General features: G+C 38.9%; 1 protein-coding gene across 9 annotated transcripts in view; it reads left to right on the top strand.

Moving 5' to 3' along the window:
* Pam (peptidylglycine alpha-amidating monooxygenase) overlaps positions 1-22,637 on the top strand; it is a 289,755-nt gene that overhangs the window by 81,343 nt on the left and 185,775 nt on the right. The gene's annotated exons all lie outside the window — the stretch shown is intronic.

The raw sequence follows: 22,637 nt of genomic DNA, 5'->3' as shown, positions 1-22,637 counted from the left end.
TGTGTGACAGATGTGTAGCTTGTTCTCCTTGTGGGACTCCTAGCAGTGGGATCAGGACCTGTCCCGGGTGCTTAAGCTGGTATTAGGGAGCCACACCAAGCCCGATGAAGCGGGAGGAGCTTGGTCCTGCCTCAGCTTGATGTGCCTTGCCTTGTCGATGCCCATGGGAGGCCTGTCCCTTTCTGAATGGAGGTGGAGGAGGAGTGGATGGGGGAAAACATGAGGAGAAGAGGGAAAGGAAATGGCGATCGGGATATAAAATAAATGTCAAATTTTAATTTAATAAAAAAGAAAGTTGTAATTTGCTGCTCTGGCTGTATCACAGTGTTGGCATCATGGAGATACGGAAGCAGTAGGATGAGGGACCTGAATTTAGAACACACAATATGGCCCAAGTATCCATTATACATTTATCTTTCCTCACCTGATATTTACACTTTCATGTTCTTTCTCCATGTTACACTGCGCCCATACATATATTTGTTTACGTTTATATTATAGACTAGGATCCACGTTTGAGGGAGATCATGCCTTCTTTCTGAGATTGTTTGACCTCATTTATTAATGTATATTCTAGGTCCATCCTGCATCTTTTTCCTGCAAATTTTAAGCTTGTATTTTTCTTTAAAGCTGACTATTATTTCAGAAATAAGGTGTGGGATCTAGGAGTAGTGGTGGGAACAAAGTGAAAATGGTCAAAAAGTGTATAATTTTTTTAAAAAAGTCATTGTATTTAAAACTTGATTTTTAAAATATTTTGAGCCTCATCTCAAGTCTCTCTAAAGAGACCTCCATCAATATTTTACCTCCTGCTGATGATTTGGGATCACGGTTATGAATCTTGATCTGTCTGTGCCATAGTGCTTATGAGGTCCACTCCAGAGGGACTTTCCTTGTCTGCTTCCCATCCTCTGACTGGACCAGAGCAATTCCTCACCCTCTCTCATGATTCTCATCTGTAAAATGGGGCAGTGGTCATCATCTTGGACAGTACCAAGGGTTTTATGGCCGTCTCTGTCTCATGGAGAGTCCTCCACAGCATTGAGTACCCTGACTCATGGTAGACAGAAATGAAAGTATAAAACATTTGGGTTTCTAGCTGGCTATTTTCCCACTACTGCTGTGACTTCGTTAATAGTTGGCTGTTTGCTTATCCACTTCTTGTTTTCGTGATGTGAATGAAGCTAAGTCATCTCTAAAGGAAATACAATACAGCACTCAGCATAGGCTGGAATACTTGTGACCTCTTCGACTGCATGTGGAGATAAGAAGTTCCTCCTTCGAAGTGTTGTTTTTAAGACCTAAAGATACATATCCATTCAAAGAGTATTACTCACACAGAGTACTTGGTAGAGAGAGAGATAGACGATATAAAGGTGCAAGCCATGTGATAGATAGTCTGAAGTTTGGCCAAGTTCTACTTACAAAGTTCTCCCTAGGTATTCTATTTTCAAATGGTTAAATTAAAGGATTAAAACAGCCTTCTTCCTTGGCACTGCCTGTAAGATGTCAGCCATCTCGTTTGCGGCATCATGGCTGCCATTCGGCCTCTGCCTGTATGTCAAAGCCAAGCAAAACCCAATTCTGGTGGAAACCCAAGTATTGACAACAGGGTGTGGAGAAGATTCAAGGGCCCAACCCTGATGTCCAACATCGCTTATGTGAGCAACAAAAAAAAAAAAAAACAAATACATGCTGCCCAGTGGCCCAGTGGCTTCCAGGAGCTTCTGGTCCACAATGTCAAGGAGCTGGAAGTGCTGCTAATGTCCAACAAACCTTAACTCTGCCAAGATTGTGAATGGCAAAGCCGTTCTAGAAAGAGCAGTGCTGTTGGCTGTCAGGATCACCAATCCTAGTGCCAGGTTACAGCAAGGAAAAGGGGCAGATGGCTCAAGTGCGTGTTTTATTTGTGTTTAAACTGCAAAACAAAAACAAAAGATATTAAATGTGGAAAATATTAATATAAATGTGTACACTTGTGGGGTCTTTAATATGCCATGTCTAAATAAAAGAGCCCAAGGTAAGTAAATACCTTTGTGGCTTGAAAATTTTAATTGTGAAAAGTTACTCTAGGTGTAATTTTTTTATCAAATTTATATAGGCTGTTTGTGTCTGTTACCTTTAGAAATCTCAGAATTCAGAAAAAAAAAGTGATAGTCCCTCTTCTGGGCCTCTCCAGCTTACTAGGCAAATGGATTAATGTTGCATTGACCTGGCAGCATACATGGATTTTTTCCAGCCCATCCCTTCATGATAAGTATTTCCATCTGTGATGGCAAAAGGTGTTTAGATTCCACACCTTCCTGTGAGCACACTCATTTTAAGGTTTTATTCATTCTGAGTCCTTAATACCAATATAGTACTGTTGTTAAATATTTTGAGTATTATTTACAACTATTTGTATCTTGTCTTCAGCCTAGTTTTCTTGTGAAGAACATGATCTTTTTGTGTTTCTATTCTTCTCGTTTTTCTATCGGAACACTGAAACCCTTACACTGAAGTGGTTTCTCTCAACTGGATAGGCTTTTCCACCGAAATAATATTTGTGGGATTGTGAGCCACTTTGTCACAGTCCAGACCTTAATACTGTGTGAAGCATGGTACCTCATCACTGAAATCTGTTGCTGGGCATCTCCATTGTACTTTCGAGAGATTTGTATGGATAAATAATTCAGGACTGGCCATCTGTGCATGTCTGATTCTTGAAAGATGTGGCCCAGCCCTGGAATTCCTTTGATAAGGAAATGCCCTAAGTTTTGGTTGTTGAATTCCCATGGCTGGGGTTTTTGTAGGAGATGCTATAACATTTGAGATTAGGTTCACTTTCATATGGAGTATTTAAATAATGTAAACCAAACCTCACCTGTGACTTGAGACCAACAGAGTTCCCTCTGCGCACGTCTTCTGGTGTGTTGTCCATATTGCTGGTGTGCTTGGCAAACTATGCATGTCAAACAGTTTTGTTTTGAGACAAATGAAGGATCTAAAGGAATCTCACAAAGATTATATGGATAATGTTTTTCTAAGACACTAGACTTCTGGTTTTTGTGCTTACTTGGAGGGGTGAGAATGTTTCATTTTTCTCTGTGGTTAGAGTAACTCATAAGCCAGCCTTCTTAGTCTTTTGTTGAAAGCTTGAAGGCTCATAGCAGTTAATCTAGGAATGGATAAGTCTCAACTTCCCTGCCATCTCTATTTACAGGAATTCAGGGGGCTAGGTATGTGGCTCAGTGCTCTAGCCCACATTAGGCCTTAGGTTTCCAGGAAACGTAAAGCAACAAAGTGGGGGCATCTTGGCCTTTGGACTCTATTGAGTTCGCATATTTCAGTTTTACCAAAGTCACATAGCCAACTTGTGGCAAGTCCTGTACTAGAAATTAGTTTTCGCTTGAAACATTTTAATTATATTTTTATTTATTGATGTGTGAGTATATATGTTCATGTGTGTTGTAGGGGGTGTGATGGAGCTCAGAAGGCAGGTTGCAAGAGATGTTATCTCTTTACATCATGGATCCTGGGAATCCCTTTAAGGTCATCAGGCTTGGTAGCTGGTTCCTTTCCGGTTGAGCTATCTCACCTGCCAGATATAGTTTTCGTTCAGTTTCTTATCTCATTCTCATTTCTCCTGGTCGTTTTATTACAACACTCATGGAAACCTCCATGTTGCGTGTGTTTTATAACCTTGCAATCCATTATGCAGGCATGAAAATTTAAGACTTTGACATTGTTATTATATCCAAAGAAAGTGAGAATTACCTTGTTAGAAATAACACGCTTATTATTCATTATTGAAACCACAAAAAAAGGTATGTGAAAGAGAAATGTAGATTCACATGCATATCTTCTATATGGCCCTTCATTATGGTATCCCTGCTTTCCAAAGTATGCCATCAGTGTTTTTCAAGGCTACTTTTCAACGGGAATAAACTTGTTGGGGGCATTAGCTTGAATTATTTATAGATAATTGTCAAAACATTCATATATTGGTGTGTGTAGAATATAAATATGTTTATCAATAGCTAAGAGTGATTGCGTGTACTGTGGTGTTAAGAATAATGCAGCGATAATTCATGCAGTTTTTAAGCCCTGAGGATCCAGTTTGTGTATTTCCCTGGGAGGTGCTGTTGGCACACAGTAAATATCTTACACCGAAGCTAACTCCTTCCCCACATTCTATTCACTTTGACTAAAAATAAATTTACTGCTATGCTAATGGGCTGCAATTTCTAAAGTTTGTTAAGAAGCTAAGCGAACTTGGTGGCATCTGTCACAGGGTTAGGAAGCTTTATAGGCACTGCTCTCCCCACTCCCCAGTCTCTGCTACATGGATGCACTCCACGCCCCGCACCCGCCTTCCCTTTGCCACGCTCTGTATTCTCATCTTACTGTCTTGGTACGCTGGGATCCCCTCTCTGCATTGAAGGCCATGATTTCAAGATGGTCCTAGAGTTGTTTCCTCTACTTCTACTGTCCAGTGGTCTATTCAGATCTGTGCATTTGAGCAATGTCCAGATTTCACAGTGGTTACAACGTTTGGAACTCTTTTTTGTGTCTGTAGATGTTAATTATTAGGATACGTAGTAATTTCTCATCAAACAACTCAGATATGCAACATTTGAGCTATTCTCCCTGAACAGTTTACTCGGCTGAGATCCAGTATTGTTTTGAGCAAGGACAGACCATGCTAGGGTGGTTTCAGGGAGCTTGCACTGTCTGCCCTCCCAAACTGAATCCTTGTTTCCTTTGACTCTTATGCACTCTCTTTAGTTCTGTAATTGTGTGTAACCCTCTGAAAGAACTCGTTGGAGGGATAAATCCCAAGAAGCTCAATTCCATGCAAGTGTGTTATATAAACCTTGTAACCTCTTCTCATCGCTAAACTCAGCCGTAACAGAAAAATGGACAAGCTCAGCAGTCAGGAGAATTGCCTTTGATGCATACAGTCCCAGCTTCGAGTCTTCTATTTGAGGCACTGTCATTTGAAAGAGGCTAAAACCAGAACTGCCTGCTTCCACTCAGAGCAGTGCTTCTCCACCTATAATGCGTAGATAATTATTGTTCCAACTCTAGTAGTAGGCAGAAACAAGAAACGGGGACATTTTTCAATTGTGCAATTTGAGTGTCATTTACCTCAGTACCTGAAAATGTCATGTAACAACCAAAATTGCAACCCATTGGACAGCTGGAAGGATGGGGGAAGTGCTATACACAGTAAGGACAGCTTTGGTAGACATCATGTCTCTAACTGGAATCCCTCCTGTTTACCTTATACTGGTTGACGGCAATCTAAAGATGATGGCTGATAGCATTGTGTCAATGCCTACATTTCTGCTTTGCGTTATTTTTACTTTTCTTCTTTCTTTTCTGGGGACAGGCATGGTTATATTTTGTTTGTGATTTAACAAATAAAGCTTGCCTGAAAATCAGAGTGCAGAGCTAAGCCAGTAGTTAGGCACAGAAGCCAGGCAGTGATGGCATACATTTTTAACCCCAGCACTTGGGAGGCAGAGGCAGACTGATCTCTGTGAGTTCAAGGTCACCCTGGACTACACCAGATTGACACAGTCTAAAAGAGAAACAGAGCCAGGTGGTAATGGTTCACACCTTTAATCCCAGTATGTGGGAGTCACACACCTTTAATCCCAGATCTAGGGAGCTGGAGACAGGAAGGGATATGGCTGGGTGGAGAGAGGAATGTAAGGCAGGGTTAGACAGGGGCTCAGTGCATTCATTTTGAGAATTCATAGAGATTAAGATTTTGTCCACTTTGGTCAAAGCATTGGGAGTGGTAATAACTCTAGTGACTGGCTGTTCTGCTTCTCTGATCTTTCAGCTTTCACCCCCTAATATTTGACTTTGGGTCTTTATTATTAAAACCAATTAGAATTCTTGCTATAGACAGGAATGGTGATAAAAAACAGGGGTGTATCATTAAGTTGATTCTTTCTTTCTTCTTTCTTTCTTTCTTTCTTTCTTTCTTTCTTTCTTTCTTTCTTTCTTTTTTTTTGTTTATTTATTTCTCCAGACAAGGTTTCTCTGTAGCTTTGGAGACTGTCCTGAAACTAGCTAGCTCTTGTAGCCCAAGCTGGCCTTGAACTCACAGAGATCCGCCTGCCTCTGCCTCTCAAGTGCTGAGATTAAAGGCGCGTGCCACCACCGCCCAGCAAGTTGATTCTTTCTTGATTATTTGTTCATTGATGTTTTCTGACTCTAAAGAGTTCCCCTAAAGAACATCTGAGCAACCATGAAACAGTTAAAACATCTTGTTCCGTGAAGGTTACCAGAGCTACCGGATGTGATGGATGAGAAAGGATGTACTGGGGAGTCAAATTCCATGGGAATGACTACAGTACTTTTCTGTTCCAGTGGGGCTTTGAGATAAAATAGCGTATTTATATCTTTAATACTAGGATTCATAAGCACAATTGTTTTATAGCCACTCCAACAAATATCGGTAAACCTATTTTGCATGTTTTTTATTTCTTAAAATGTATTTGGTGCATTGGTAAAATACTTGAAAGACAGCTAAAAAGTATAGCTTTATTATGTTCCATTGAGAATATTCTACAATTGTCAAAATGAGGATTGCTGAACTTTGTGTCTCCAGGGCCACTTATTCTAAGAACGGATCTTACACTGAGCTGTTTGTGACTGTTCAATAAACTATGACAGAATAATGGCTAACAGGGAGAATGTACTTTTATGTGTTTATGAAAGCAGAATACAGTGGCATAGAATGCTTTATTTGGTTTCTGTCATCTTGATTCTTCACAAAGGAGAATCAAAGATGTATATAATTGATTTGACAATTTGGTTTTTTAACATTTTAATCTAGGTTGGATTTGAAGTGTGTTTTGTCAACTGACATTGGTAGTTGATCAAACAAAAAGTTTTAGGAGTGCGTTGGAACTCCATGAACTTAGTGCTGAATTATTGCTACACTAGAAATGGTTTAGTTCATTTTGTTTTGTGTTCATTTTTAAAAGAAAAAAAATCAACTTTACTTATGCCTTTTGGTTTTTTTACTTTTAGAAACTGTAACTTAGGCTTTAATTCCGAATCCATAAAAAACTTGTTGCAACCTTATAATTTATAGCAGTCATGTGTGTGTATGTGTGTGTGTGTGATATTAAAGTAGTATATCAATTAACAAAATGCATATAGATATTGTTCTATCTGACAGGACTCATGCTAGGTGCTGGGAGGATGGCAGTCAATGAAGTATAAAAATGCCTACTCTCATGGAATTCATAATAAGAAATTTAGTATGTTAAAGCTTTGGTAGTGAGTATTTTGGAGCAAGATAGGGAATGAAAGATCAAAATAGCTTAGGGTGCATCTGATTTATATTTCATAAATAACGAAGTTGAAGAAAACTCCCAAAGAGGTAGCAACTGAACAAAGATTTGAAGAGAAGCAAGAGAGGAAACCATTAGAAGACAGAGAGAGACTGTTCTGGGCAAGTACAAAGACAGTGAAGTGCGAACCTGCCTCTTTATAGAGGGCAAGGAGGTGGTTATGTCTAAAGGATAATGGGCAAGAGAAAAGCAGAGAGAAGAAAAGTCCCTGAGGTGGGGCAGGGTGGAGAAGTCAACACTGTAGTGTCTGGCAGGTCAGTGGAAGAGCTAAGGCTTTCAGTCTGCATGAGGGAAGAAGCCGCCGAGGAATGGGAAACGGAGGAATGACCCACACCACTTCATCCTTTAAAAGGCTTAGTGTGATTGCTGGGCGTCGAGAGCAGATTATAAGGTGGCAAGGGCAAAGCAAAGGATGAGTTAGCAGGCAATTACAAGCCAGGCATGCAAAGAAGGACTCCCTCTACACGTCTAAAGTTGAACACGCTGTACGCTGGCGGCCCAAGTGCAGAAAGGACCTTTCTGATTGGTTTCCGGTCTCTGAATTTTCTCCCTTGTTCAAATCTCACATGGCTAGTTGAAAAACCATTTACATGTGTTAATATTTTTAGCCATCGCTGGAAACAATATTAATAGCCTGAATCTTGCATTTGTACGGCATTCTGTAATTTCAAGGCATTCTAGTATATGTTATATGTACATAGATAAGTAGACACACATATATGTACGTATCATGTTAGCTGGATGATAGCTTTATGGTTTACGTGACCTACTTTGAGTCAGATGCCTTCTCATTTCAGTATTAACCTCGGTGAACGTGGACAAGCCAGGCAATAGCCAGGCACCTGTCTATTGAAGATGAGATTTGGGAGCACTTAGCCAAATTTACTTAGCTGTTGACTCATTAAAAAGTATATTTGTCATGGTGGTGGCTGTGTTGTCATCTGGGGAAAAAAGCAGTTCTTCCTGGAACTGAGTCAGTGTAATTGTTCAGAGGACATTTTTTATAAGCACAAGCATTTGTAATTTTCTCCTTCAAGTTCAACTCATTTTTTTTTAATGATTCACGTATCTAAAGATGACATAATAATAGAGAAACATGGAAGGGCTCCCTCATCCCCAAATCTGGAAGGAACTATAATGCCATAATGCATTTCAGTTTTGCGGGACAGTAACACTCAGTGCACTGCTCACTTGCACCTGTCAAAATATCTCAGGAAAGAATGGCCTCACATACATAATTTAAATAATGAAGCTCATGACATTATACTTCTAACCTACAAGGTGCAAGAAACATTGCACACAATTAAAGTATTCAAATTCTGTCAGACAGTAGCATAAGTAACGTTATTCTATTTAAATTTAAAATCTTGAGTTTTACTGCTTCCAAGAAAGGATGAAAGCCTGTAGAAACGGCTGTATGTTTCAATAGTTAAGAGGGCAGGTTGTGTATTTCATATTCAGAAATATATCCAGTAACTTTTGCAAAGCTTGAGTTTAAAAAAAACATGAATAAGCAAATAATCATTTCTAGTCAAGGAGAATAATATATCGTTTCAGTTGTGCTTGTGAATTGCCTTCTCTCTAGGAAATGAAACTTAAATATAATAGCACTAAAATAGGAAAAGGCAAAATTAATAGAGAGATATTGGAGAAGAAACTTTCACAGTCTCCTTCTTAGAAATACATTATAGGCAATTTTAATACTTTTTCTGAAAAGATTACTAATTCCAATAAGCTTCAGTGCTATAGTCCCTGTTAAGTGGTTTGGGGTTTTGGGTTTTCTTCTTGCTTTGCTTTTCAGTTGAAATAAAAACATGTAGCCGTGAGATCAGGTGCAGCGCACAATGCCTGTCTGCTTACCCTCTTTCTCTGGTGGACTTCCACTTGCATTGCCTGCACAGCCTGGAACCAAAACCTGAGCGAAGGACATCAGGATTAACACATACCCCAATCCACCCTCACCTTCTGAGGGCGACCTCTCAGCGTTCCCTAGTTCCCTATCTCTGTGGGACCCCCAATTGCAGTGCTACCATACAGCTGGCGAGCTTTGGGCAAGGGGCTGGAGGTTGAAACACACAGAGACTCACACAGACAGAGAGACAGAGACACAGACTTCTAGTCACTGGTAAGAAGCCCTTTATTCAATAGCACCATGGAGGCTTATATACCCAACAGTGAAATGGGCCAACAAGTGAAAACCTTATCCTCTGATCCTCAAGGCCAAGGCAACACATGCTCATGAAGCAGAGCTGGTAAATAACTTTGACACAGCCTTTAGTAACTCAAATCATAAGGAAAGTAAAGATTTCTAGCAGGGAACAGCAGCTGGAGGCCAGGACTCCAAATGGTCCCAACAGTCAGGACCTGTCCCTGGCACTTAGCTGGCTTTTGGGAACCTGTTCTTCATGCTGGGTTATCTCACCCAGCCTTGATGCAGAGGGAGGAGCTCAGTCCAGCCTCAACTCAATGTGCCATGCTTTGCCCAAGCCCATGGGAGGCTTGCCATGAAGATGAAGGAGTGGATAGAGAGGGAGTAGATTGGAGCTGGGGTGGAGGAGGGTATATGTGGAGAGGAGGGAGAAACTGTAGTTGTTATGTAAAATAAATGAAAAAAAAAGAGAATCAAATAAAATTTAAAAACAAAAAAATGATGAACTATTTTAAGACATTTGTCCATTCTGTCTAAAATTGCCAATCTTATTGACATAAAAATTGAAATGTTACCTTAAAAAACAAAAGGTTAAAGGCTAAAAATAAAGTTAAAGGAGTATACATCTCGGGTGATGCCTGATATGGTAGCTTACTGCCCTGTAACTCTGTCCTTTCAGATATGGGATGCTCTTTACATTCTCATCCCCTCTCCCTTTCCTTGTCTTGTTAAATTCTTCGGTTCAGTAGTGTTACAGAATAACTACTATATGTCAGGTGCTATTCTACTGCTATAAAGATAGCTCTCTGCTCTGGAAGCATACTCTTCTATGAGGAAGGTGGACAGAAAGTACCTTGGTCAAGTAAAAATATTGACAATGCACACACCAAGAAAGAACCTTGAGAGGGAGATCGGTGCAGCCTTGTGTGTGTTAGGAATGCACCCGGGCTGCTTACCATGCAGTGAGGCAGGAATCTGATGGTGAGAAGGCACACGCTGCTTCTGCCTTCTGCTTTATTTCCTTGATCACAGTTCACAGGGTCTTCACAGCCGGGTTGCAGGCAGAGCTTTCCATCTACCCAGAGATTAAGTGGATGGTGTACTACACTTCTTTTCCCTCCCTCAGGGATAAACCAAGCGTGCTGGGACAGTCGCTCCCTAATGTATCTGTACTTTCTTGCAGCCTTTTAAGAATCCCTATTAAGCATTTAGAGGGCTTTATTTTTTATCTTTCCACTAAACCTCTCCATTGGTTACTATTATACAGCATGCTTATTTGTTGAAATTGTAAGCCTCTTCTCATTCCTTAGCAATGCTTTCTCTCAAAATACCAGACCTCTCTTGCCAAAAATAAGTGCTAGATAAACAAAACTTTTGTTTATTTAATGGTCGACAAAGTAGGGCTAATTAGTTGCATTAATCATTGTGCTTTAAAACATAAATTATTTAATCTTGTACCACTTGCTTTGATATTAAATTTGTCTCACAAATATGTTTTTTCTCTTCTCTTATGCCTAAACAATTAAATAAAAACAAGAAGTATAACATAAAGCACTGACTTAAGCGAAATGAATTCTTCTCAATGAAATGAAATGTAAAAGGCACACTGATAACTAATTTCCTTTTCTTGCTACTTATGTTTTTCTCAGCCCAAGAGAGCAGGATGTCCAGCCACACAGAATTAATCAGGATAAGCATTAGAGACATCTGGTGAAACAGCACAACCCTGCCTGCACTTTTCGACTGTAATGGGAAGTGAGATGCTTCATTTCAGGATCCATATGATAAATCATAATGCAATCAAGTGTGTAGCTAACATTAAATTATAATGTAACGCCAAAAAAAAAAAAAAGAGGAAAGAGAAAAATCAAACAAACCCAGAGCTTTAAAAGTTGTTTTGTGTAGATGATTGTACCATACATTTACAAAAAGCATAGAAACAACTTTGGTCAGAAAAATAATGTTTTTAATGTTAAAGTAATATTTAAAAAGAAAATTATGCCTTGCATATTTTACTTCCGTTTTTATTTATCTGACTCCAAAATGGAAAAGAATTGATCACAGTGGCTTCATCCTTGTGTATTTCTTTCTCTTTTTCTGCAGTGTATGCCTGTGCAAGAGTGTGTGCCTGCGAAGGCCAGAAATAGATATTTGATTTCTTCCTTGGTTGCTCCCTACCATGGGTTTTGCTACAGGGTCTCACGATGTTTGGTGGATCCCTGGGATCTGCCTGTCTCCAGCTCTCCAGCACCCTGGCTACAGGCCTGTGCTACCTCATCAGCTTTCTGTGGTTACCGGGCATCCCTACTCAGGTCTCCATGCTTATCCAGCGTGTATTTTCCACTCAGCCATCTCTCCAGCCCCTTTCTTTCAGTTTTGACCTCTATCTTTTCAAACCTTTTCCTCTGTATCAGTGTAGAACCTGCAAGAACACAAGACAAGCACTCCATCACTGAACCACACCCAGATCAGGGCATGTTAAACTGTTTCCTTTATTTTCCATTTATTAGTTTTGTTTTTTTAATGTAATCAGATAGCATTAGTATGCATATAGGCAGTCATCATTGCCACTGTGGGCATTTTCACAGTATTTCAGTTAGAACCTTTTTCTCAACTATATATAATTACTTTTTTCTTTTTTTTCCCCAGAGTTTCTCTGTAGCTTTGCAGCCTGTCCTGGAACTCTCTCTGTAGACCAGACTGGCCTCAAATTCACAGAGATCTGTCTGCCTCCGCCTTCCAAGTGCGGGAATTAAAGGTGTGCGCCACCACCACCACTTGTCATTTTTAACAATACCAGGATGTTCTTTGGAGCTAGATTACTTCAAACGAGTTGATGTATAGATACAATGCATGTGTGTGTTTTATAAAGATAGCCACATTTGAAGGTAATTTTATATCAGTAAGCCTCAGTTACAAGACAGACAGTAAAAGATAAATTCACCTGAATGTAATGGAAAAAACGCAAGAGTAGTGATATTTAATGATTTCCCCAGTTTCTTTTGTGTCGGGGAAAAACATAAACTTCTAGGGGTTTAGTTTAATAACCATCATAGATTGTCCTCAGAGTAAATACCCTGTGGGTTAAGTTCTTAATATTCTATGCTTCCAGGAAATGTTTGTTCCTTAGTGATTTCTATTCATGATCAGTAAACAGAAATCAGAAGGAACAACGAGGAAGGGTGAGACCCAAGTGCCTGCTTCACATGCTAATCCATTCGTGACAGACACATCACATAGCTCCTTAATTCTTGATTAAAACGTTTGATTAAGATGGAAGATGTTCTAGTTTTTCACTGTTAAATATTCTTTAATTTAGAGCATTGACAGTGATGGATCAACTCAATGTAATAAATACGCTATCCTAGATCTGGAGATAACCTTGAAATGTCACCTTCATTCCCTGCATCTTGAAAGTACCCCAGCATTTAACTTTCTAAAAATCTTTAAGAAAGATTTCATTACTTTTATTTATGATATAGCATGCGTGTGAACGTGTATGCTTTCAGGGTGGAATGCCGCATATCCCAGAAGCCCTAGCCATGTAAAACTTCATTCGCTTTCTGTTAACCAATTCCACTTCTCAAAGCTTGTATTCACGGATTCCAGGTGGGACAGTCATTTCCTTTGCTCAGAATATAAGGAATTTATTATGGGGAAGAAAGAAACTCCACCGCAACCTTCTAGGTCAGAGGTATTTTTATTCCGGGCCCTTTTGAGATGTAATTAGTGGCTGAAAGCAAAAGCGCATCATTTAGAAAATTGTTCCCTCCGTATTTAATGACTGAGGTGGGGATCATCCTTGTTCTATCTTTAAACTGCAGGGGCTTCAGGTGAAAAGCCGTGGAGGTTCGAGTGGATGGGGTTGGAAAGGAAGCCATGAATTGGTTCTGATGAAACCCATTTTTCAGGGTGGTAGAAAGAAAAAAGAACTAGTCAGTTGTAGAAATAGCAGGGTAGAAGTCAGCCGCTAAGATGCTATTCTCAATAAGACATCAGACAAATGATTTAATAGCGATATAATTACGTTTTTCTAGGGAAAAAAATGTCTACTGCCATTCCTGACTAGACACTAGATCTTTAAATATACGCCCCAGCGCTTTGCCTATAAAGCCTGCATTGCTTTTTCTTTATTTGGAAAGACATTGCATTATCTACAGACTTATTTCTTGTGCCGCGTTCTTACACTTGGCCATTTGTTTGGTTTTGTTTTATTGTATATTGAATTATTAATCACCAAGATGATACTCTAATGTTTTAAAAGGAATTATAAACATCATTAAAATGGTGCTGTTTTGAAAAAGCACATGGGTGTTGGCTTACGTAGTTAAAAGCAAACCTCCCCAGACCTATTTCAACCCATGATCAGATTACTGAAAATGAACAACAAGAAAAAAGAAAAAAAAGACCCAGAAGCATAAGGAAGTTAACCATATGCATGTTGATGTATATTTTCTAAAATAAGAGTACACACCGCCTTTAGATGTCGTAACTAAGCGTCATATTTAATGTGTATGTTCTATTTCAGGCTTTATTTCTACTTCCCCTTGCTCTTCTTGCTCACAGTCAGGTTCTGTATCATTGTTGCCAAGGCAGAGCAATGACAGAGTTTTTCCAATTTACAGAGAGATTTTAAGATTCTTCAAGACACACAAAGCATTTAATGTGGTTTTAAGGCCTTTATGTCAAGCCATAAAGCACAGATGTCAGTGTGAGGAATATCCCTGCCAAAGTATCTTCAGCCGGTAGCTTGGTTAGATCTGGTCTCTAATCTCTACACTGAATTTTCTTACTTTAAATATGCACAAAGGCATATAAATTACCATATAAAATACACACATATAACATATTATTAGGTTACCTTTATGGATTTTTTGAGATGATAATTAGATTACAACATTTTTCTTTCATTAACTTTCTTTTTGTTTACTCTTTGTGTCTTTCACATCATGCATCTCGATCCCATTCATTTCCCGTGCCTGAATATCCATCCTCAGCCCTTTGTAGCCCCCCCCCCCCAAAATTTAAGAGAATAAAGGGGGGAAATCTCATCATGGAAGCTGTAGTCTGACACAATGAATCACACAGTAAACCTTTTTATCAGTCTATCTTTATTGGCAAGTGTTCACTGCAAAAAGTCTGATTTGAGGCCTCTGGTTTCTGCTACACCAATAATGCTGGGCACTCAGTGAGACTCCTCTTGGTTACCCTGTTTTGTGAGGATCATGCAGTTTTGAGTCTGCAGGATCAGTCCCTTCACATGCTCCAGCAGATCACAGATGGGGTGGGGCTAACCCATAACCCCGGTTCTGGGCCTGGGTCGTTGCAGGGTTGGTCAGCCCCTCATCTTTCCCTTGTCCTCACCACCAAGGTGAGCTCTCCTGCATTGCCTTGGCAGGTTCACTCTTATAGTGATGAGCAAGAGGAAGGGCCAGTTCTCCAGCTTTTGTGCTCTCAGTGTCAGATCTCCCACACCCACACCTTCAGGGCCAGGTTCCAGGATGGGCATAGGGGCTACTCTCCATGGTGCTTCATACATATAGTATCTGAGATATTCATCTCAACTATGAAAACTGACAAACATCATAACCATAAAAATAACTTGGTATTTTTCTGGATGAATTGTAACAATGATAATTAATTTCATAAAAATTATGCAACTGTCACCTACTAAAGCCTCCATTTAAATAGATTTGTCTTGATTTCAAATCCACATTCTTAGTCATTAAATGCAAGATTGCTTAGAGTATTTTTATGATTGAAGTAAATGTTTTAAAATCATCAAATTGATTGTAGAGAAGCGAAATTTAGTTTTTCTCTAAGCAGCAAACAAACACTGAGCATAATCAGTAGATATGTAGGGAATAGGATTTTATAGTTCAGCTTAAAATATTCTACAGTTCAGCTTGCTCACATAGAGGACTGTCTTGTGACCTGATGAATTCATATAGCCTTGGGGATGTTAGCTAAAAATAAAGTCTTTAAAGTGAAAAATCTGAAAACAAAATAAAGTAGATTAATGAAACACAATAGTCACTGTACAATATATAAATTTATATAATGACATCATATATATCAAGATTGCTCACAAATTTGTGAAAAATGTAAAATGTATGTTGATTAATATGTTCTCATGCCCCTCATGCCAATGTTCCTAGTAAATTCAGAAATCAGTAAAGAATAATAATAATCACATAGTAGAATATTTAAAATGAGAAAAACACAAAGAAAAGCTTAGTTTTATTTCACATGATACAACTTAAATTGTAGATATGCATAAATAGAGGAAGAAGACTAAAGAATACATAAATGGTTAAAAGTTACCTGTGTTAAAGGAGAAGTAATTGGCATGGGGTCTTGAATGAGTGGTTTATGAGAGTTTACTCTTAAGAATCACCTGTTGTTTTAAGTCTTAAATAACCACAATGTAATGAACTAACATATTATTTATTGAATCAAAGTAATTAGCAAACTAGGATGGTGATAGACTCTGGAGAATTAGACAGAAGGATCACAAGTTCAAGGTCAACCTGCGCTATATACATAGTGGGCCATGTTTCAGTAAGGAGAGAATCAAACAACAGATAGAAGCAATTGAGAATGTGTGAAAAAGTAGACAATTGATATATAAGCTGTATTAATAAGTCACATTAGCCAGACTTTAAAACAAAGATAACTTTTTCATTTGATGGGTACAGTATTAATAGGTTTAGGGGATTTGCTAGACTCTGGAAACACTCTTATTGTGCCTTCAAGTCTATTCTAAAGGAGGCTGAGGAAGATGCCAACATTATTTTAAGAAGCAAACCAGTATGATGGCTTGAAGAGGAAGGGCTTTACAACTGAATTGGTAGTATTCTGGCATGGTGTTCTAGCATTACTTCTTATTCTTTAGACACCACAAGGCTATTGTCTCATTGACTCACAAGCAAATGTTCCATCAATTGTGACCTGCTACAAATAAAACATTTGGAGGCTTAACAACTATAAACATCTGTCTAGTCAGTAAAACTTACAACCCAAGCAAATAACATCCCCTCCTATGCATACACACACAAAATGGTTAACCACTTAGGCTATACAACTACTAACTTAATGTGAACCATAGAATTACATGTAATAGTAAACTGTACTAAACTGTAAAACTTTTGAGAGAAAATATAAGAGGAGATTTTATGAATCTAGATCTAGATCAGATGAAATGTTTTAGGTCTGACACTAGAAGCACAGTGATTAAAAGAAGAGTTAATAACATGAACTTCTGTTGAGGGAGGCTGCTTGTTCCTTCCTGGCTTCATAGACACAAAATAATCACACAGAAACTATATTATTTGCAATACTCTTTGGCCAATAGCCTAAACATATTGCTAGCTAGCTCTTACATCTAGAATTAACATATTTCCATTATTTTATATTTCATCATGAGGCTTGTGGCCTACCACAAGTTTTCAGCTAGTGGCTTGTGTCTTTCTCCTTTGGAGGCTCCATGGCTTCTCCCTGACTCTGCCTTCTTTCTCCCAGGATTCAGTTTAGTTTTCCCGCCTAGCTCAATTCTGCTAAGCCACTGGCGAAACAGATTTATTCATTAACCAATAAAAGCAACACATAGATATAAGGATTTTGCACACCAAACCTCATCAAAACGAACAACATTTGCTCAGAGCAGACACTATGAGAAGGATGAAAAGACAAGCTACTGACTTTGACTAGCAGTCCATATATGTAAAATTAACTTCGTGACTTCTGGAGCATAGTTATTGGTAAGAATACATGCTTAAAATGTGAGTTTAGTCCACAGGACTACAAAATCAAGTAAAACCAGGAATCGTTGAACAGCACATTCTTATCTTACAGTAGGACTCAGAAAAAGGAATGAGTTATTGCTTTATCCACAATTTGATTTGACCTTAAAAAATTATGCTGAAATAAATGCCCCTCTCATAATACCACCGTGGTTCTATTTATATAACATTTTTGAATGACAGACTTACAGAGATGGAGAACAGGTCTCTTTATTGTGCTGTTGTAATAGAGTCATGCAAGGTATTATCGTTAGGGAAACCAGGAGAGGGAATGCGTGTTCTCTCTGTATTTTTTGTTTTATCTGTGTGTCAGTCTACAATGTTATAGCACAAAACAAAAGAACCAAAAATTAATCATCACTGAAATTCAAGTGAATGGGACAAAAGACATAGTGGGCTTAAATAACTTACTCAGGTTCACCAAACACATCAATATCGGGGCTTTGATTTATTGCAAGACTTTTGTTCTGTCTTTTGAGACAGAAGCTCACTCTATAGCCCAGGCTGTCCATGAACTCATTGAGATTTTTTCCCATTTTTTTTTGATTTTTTGAAACATGGTCTTAATATATAGCTTATACTAGATTTGAGTCGCTATAAAACATAGGCTGGTCTCAAACTTGTAGTCTCCTGGCCTCATTCTCTAGAGTGCTGGGATTACAGATGAGTACCATCACATCTGGACAGATTTGAAAGTTTGGGATTTCACTGCACATATTACTTTCCAAAGGTCTCACTTCTAAATTAAATGTTAATTTTTTGTCTTTGTAGACATGACTTAAAAGCCATTCTTAAGAACGAGGGGGGGGGATTGAGAGATTAGCTACACTCAAACTCCACTCAACTCGAGCTGTCCAATATATCTGGCAGTGTTTCCCATACTCCAAGAATCACCTGAGATACTGGGCAAAATACCAATTCTATACATTTGTACCACTTAAGGGTAAACAAGAAAATAGCATTTTGAGGATGGAAGAAGAATCTCAAGGATTACGAGTACAATGTAGAACTGATAGTGTGTAGTCAGTTACTAGAATAACATCTGTTTGTTTTTACATGTAATGTCCACTTAGGAGATGCATGTATAAGAGAAACTACAGATAAAATAGAGAATTTATTGTACCTGAAGCCTAGATTGTTGTGAAATTGGATAGCTCCGTTTCTAGGCATCTAAGTCCTGGATGGGTTAGATTTTGCCCTATGGCCAAAAAAATCCAGTTGTGATCAGAAAATCAATTTCTTTTATCTATTCAGAGGTATGTATGTTTTCCCTTTCTATTATTTAAAACTATGAAAACATTTTTCCAAGAAATCTTTGATGTTCTCCTTTCTGCCATGTTCCTAAAGTGACTAAAATTTGATAGGGCTTCATGCTTTGATGAAAATTAATAAATGAGGATCAGAGCTGGGAAAATGAGCTGTGAAACTGTGTGGTATTTCAAAATGTGAGTTTGCTTTGCGATCTATATTTTATCAGATACAAGTTTTCATTTTGTAATGCGCTTGCTCTTGAGCCATCCAATTCTTGTGCTGTGGTAGCTTCTTAAAAACATCAGAACCAAAACGTGGAGTAGAGGAAACTACCCTCAACCATATTGCAAGCCTTGACTGGTATCTTAAGGAGTTTGTGCTGCTGACTGTTCTGGGACTAAGCTGATGTGCCTTTCTTCTGTCTCCTCTTTTGAAATAGCTTGCAATGCTGGAAACAATGCTGGTTCACCCAACTGTTCTTGACAAGCATGTTTTCTCACTGCTCCCTTGCTTCCAGTCCTGCCCCCAGCCTGTTTCTGGTAGGAGATACTCACAAATGCAAACACTTATAGACATGAAAGAACAAGTCAGGCCACATGGTGTAGGACCTGGAAATAGTAACAAGGGCTTTGAAGGATTCATTCATGATGATTCTTCCTTATAATCCTTGCGCTCAGAGGACTGAGGCAGGAAAATCGCTCTAAATTCAAGGTCCATCTGGGCTCAGATGTGAGTTCCCGGAGAGCCTGGGCTATAGAGTAAGACCCTTTAAAACGCACTACAGATAGCCGGGCAGTGTTGGCACACGCCTTTAATCCCAGCACTCTGGAGGCAGAGGCAGGTTAATCCCTGTGAGAGTTTGAGGCCAGCCTCTTCTACAAAAGCTAGTTCCAGGACAGCTAGGACTGTTCCACAGGGAAACCCTGTCTCGAAAAACAAAACAAAAAAACCAAAAAACAAAAAAGAATTACAGAAAGGGGAGTTCAGTGGTGGAGGTGGAAGAGAGCAGTCAGTCAAGAGCCAAGGCTGCTCCTATCTCTTTGTTGTCTGACATCTCGCTCCTTTCTTTCTTTTTTTTTTTTTTTTTTTTTTTTTTGGTTTTTCGAGACAGGGTTTCTCTGTGGTTTTGGAGCCTGTCCTGGAACTAGCTCTTGTAGACCAGGCTGGTCTCGAACTCACAGAGATCTGCCTGCCTCTGCCTCCCAAGTGCTGGGATTAAATCTCGCTCCTTTCTTTCAATGCCTGATCCACTTGTCTGTTTTCATTGGCAGGAGGGTTCTGATTTTTTGACTATATTGTCACTGGATTGCTTTTGCTTTGGTTATTCTTCACCCTTATCAACTTGGTACAGTTTAAGGATTTTTAAATCAACCAATACATTCTGCTTGTTGTTAAGATTCTCAGGTATGACTATGACCAGTTAATTCAAATGACTAATCAGTCAGAACTCTGAAATGAGGTCTCAGCTTTCAAGAGTTATAATTTGCAAGACTAAGCATTAAAGAACAGTTCCACTACTCAGAAGTCCTTGGTCTTCCTGTCAATCTTTTTACTGAGCTTCTAAGCAACACACTGTGGTTTGTTCCCCACGGAAAGGATCTAAATTATTCACATTTAAGATGTGATGTTTGACCTCATTGGAAGATATTTTTCTGCAGATTCCGGGCTTGTTTGCCATCAAAGTTTCTATGTTAAGAATAACTTCTGATGTTTTAATACTCATGATCTCGCAATGGATTAATCTTTGTTTTGGTTGGCATAGTTTAGTCAACACTTACTGGAGTTGGCAAACTGTCCTAAATTTAAAGTAAAACAAAACAATGTATCATATCTGATCTGAAAAGGTAACTATTTGGATGAGCTAAAGATTATAAAATTAAATTTACATTAATGCCATTTGGATTTCTAAACTATTTCTGAAGACCATGCCAGTGAGAATGCTTTAGATAAAAGGGGACGTTTTTCTCAGAAAACTTATTTAGATGGAAATATCCTAAAGAGACTCATTTAAAGCTGAAATAGTAAGAGAATTATGACATCTGTCTCTTTAAAGATATAACTCATCCTAAAAATTTTTGGTGATGATCTCTGCGGAGGATTTATCGTTTAAAATACCGATTCTACATACACGATGAAAAAGATCATTGTGAAATTTTTATTGACTGTTACCTTTGAAAAATACTGGGTTTCAAGGGCCCTGTTCCAAATAGCTTCCATGAGCTTCTTGAAAAGTCTATAGCTTCGTGCTGAGATTTGCAGAAAAATATGGATTGATTTTCCTCTGTGGGTGTCAGAAGGAGGGCATATGCCTAAAGAAAAAAAAAACTGTGTAGCTGAATTGCCTTCCTTTTCTCTTGCCTCTCTATAATTCTTTCACCAGAAGTCACAGAATTTAGTGGCACATTACCTCCCCCATGAGATCTTGATGCCAGACCATTCCTTCTGTGACCCGTTTGACACTTAGGAATTCTCCTAACAAACTGCTTTGTTGTAGAAAGATGAGAGATTGCCATGGCCTAGTCTGTGCATCTGAGTGAACAGAGATGAACACCATCTAAAGGGTTAATATTTAGCTTTAGACTCAGACTGATCTGGGCTCCTTGCCTGAACATTCTGAGTCAAAAGATTTGGAGCAGGGCCTAGTGCTGTTTTAACCAGCTGCTCGGTTTGTACTTTATCTTTGAGCAAATTTGGGAAATAATGATGAAAGATTTCATTCTCATTGTATTCATTCATAATGTGAGGAATTTAAAAAAAAGAAAGAAAGAAAGAAAGTAGACAGTGTGAATGACGCTGTCCCTGAAAAAGGCCCCGCATGATGTTTGGAACATGATGCCTACTGCCCCAAGTGGTAATACTCCATCTTTCAAGGCACCGCGGGAGAAATCGACTAGCCCCTAAAGAAAGTGTAAGGTACATTCTTGAAATTCAGACCAATGGGGGTATAGCTTCTATTTGGGGAAAAAAATCACTCTTTCTATGCTGGTCTTTCACTAAGCGTATCTTGTAGAATTACAAGATTTTCCCATTCAGTGGTTAGTTATTCTGGTATATGTCACGAATTCTTATGGGCATCGTCTCCCTCTCTCGGGCTATCCAGATGCATGTGGGATTGTTATGAAGCAAGAAAGGACCTGTCCATTCATTCATGTATTCCACACATGGTAGAGTTCCTGCCGTCTGTCAGTCATGTTTCTGGCTGAGCAAGGTGCACTGGTGAACCAAGCTGCAGCAGCGGTAACAGCGGGCCACTGTTAGTCCATGCTCAAGACATGCCAGCCAAAACTATGGAGTGATAAAATCTCTGCCAACCCTATGTCTAACTAACATGTTCCGAGCACAGCAAGTAGGAGGTAACTAGGGTTGTAGCTGTCTTACTGAAATCACAGAGTCAAGATTGTACGCATGATAGCTAGAAGGAGTCTCGGCAGTTCTGTGAGATGTTTTAGTATTTGCCCGGTTTATGCAAACTTGGTGGATGTTTATGCACCAGGAGTGTGAGGAGGCATAGCTCATTTTTATATACTTGGTGAATGGCTATTCAGTGACTGAATCAGGCTCCCATCAAATGCTTCTCATTAAGCAGGGCTCGCATTTTACAGCACTTAGTGGTAGTTGAATTTGTAAGCATTGACCATAGAAAAAGAGCACATTTTACTAATTCACGTATAGTGTATGTTGAATTTGTAATCATTAACCATAGGGGGGAAAAAGCACGTTTTACTAGTTCACATATAGTGTGTATGTATGTGTTAAAAGCAAAAATAGGTGAGGGAAAGGGAAAGATTAGGTTATACTACTTTAACTAAACTTTTTAATGTTTAAATTGTTTTGTTAATTGAAAATAAAAATTCTCATACAGCATGCTATGGTCACAGTCTACCCTCCCTCATCTCCTCCTAGAGTCTCCCTACCTCCCCAACCATCCAACTCCATTCCTTCTCTCTTTTCTTTCAATCTTAAGAAAACAAACTGGCAAATAAAAAAGACAAGCAAAACTTATAAACAATGAACAAACTATCAAAAAAGAAAAGAAAACATATAGAATGCATACACACAGATACATACACACACAAA

The sequence above is a fragment of the Chionomys nivalis genome, chromosome 2, assembly GCF_950005125.1.
Source record: "Chionomys nivalis chromosome 2, mChiNiv1.1, whole genome shotgun sequence".
Taxonomy (NCBI): domain Eukaryota; kingdom Metazoa; phylum Chordata; class Mammalia; order Rodentia; family Cricetidae; genus Chionomys; species Chionomys nivalis.
The sequence above is the reverse complement of the archived record's forward strand: the minus strand, read 5'-3'. Positions and strand labels throughout refer to the sequence as shown.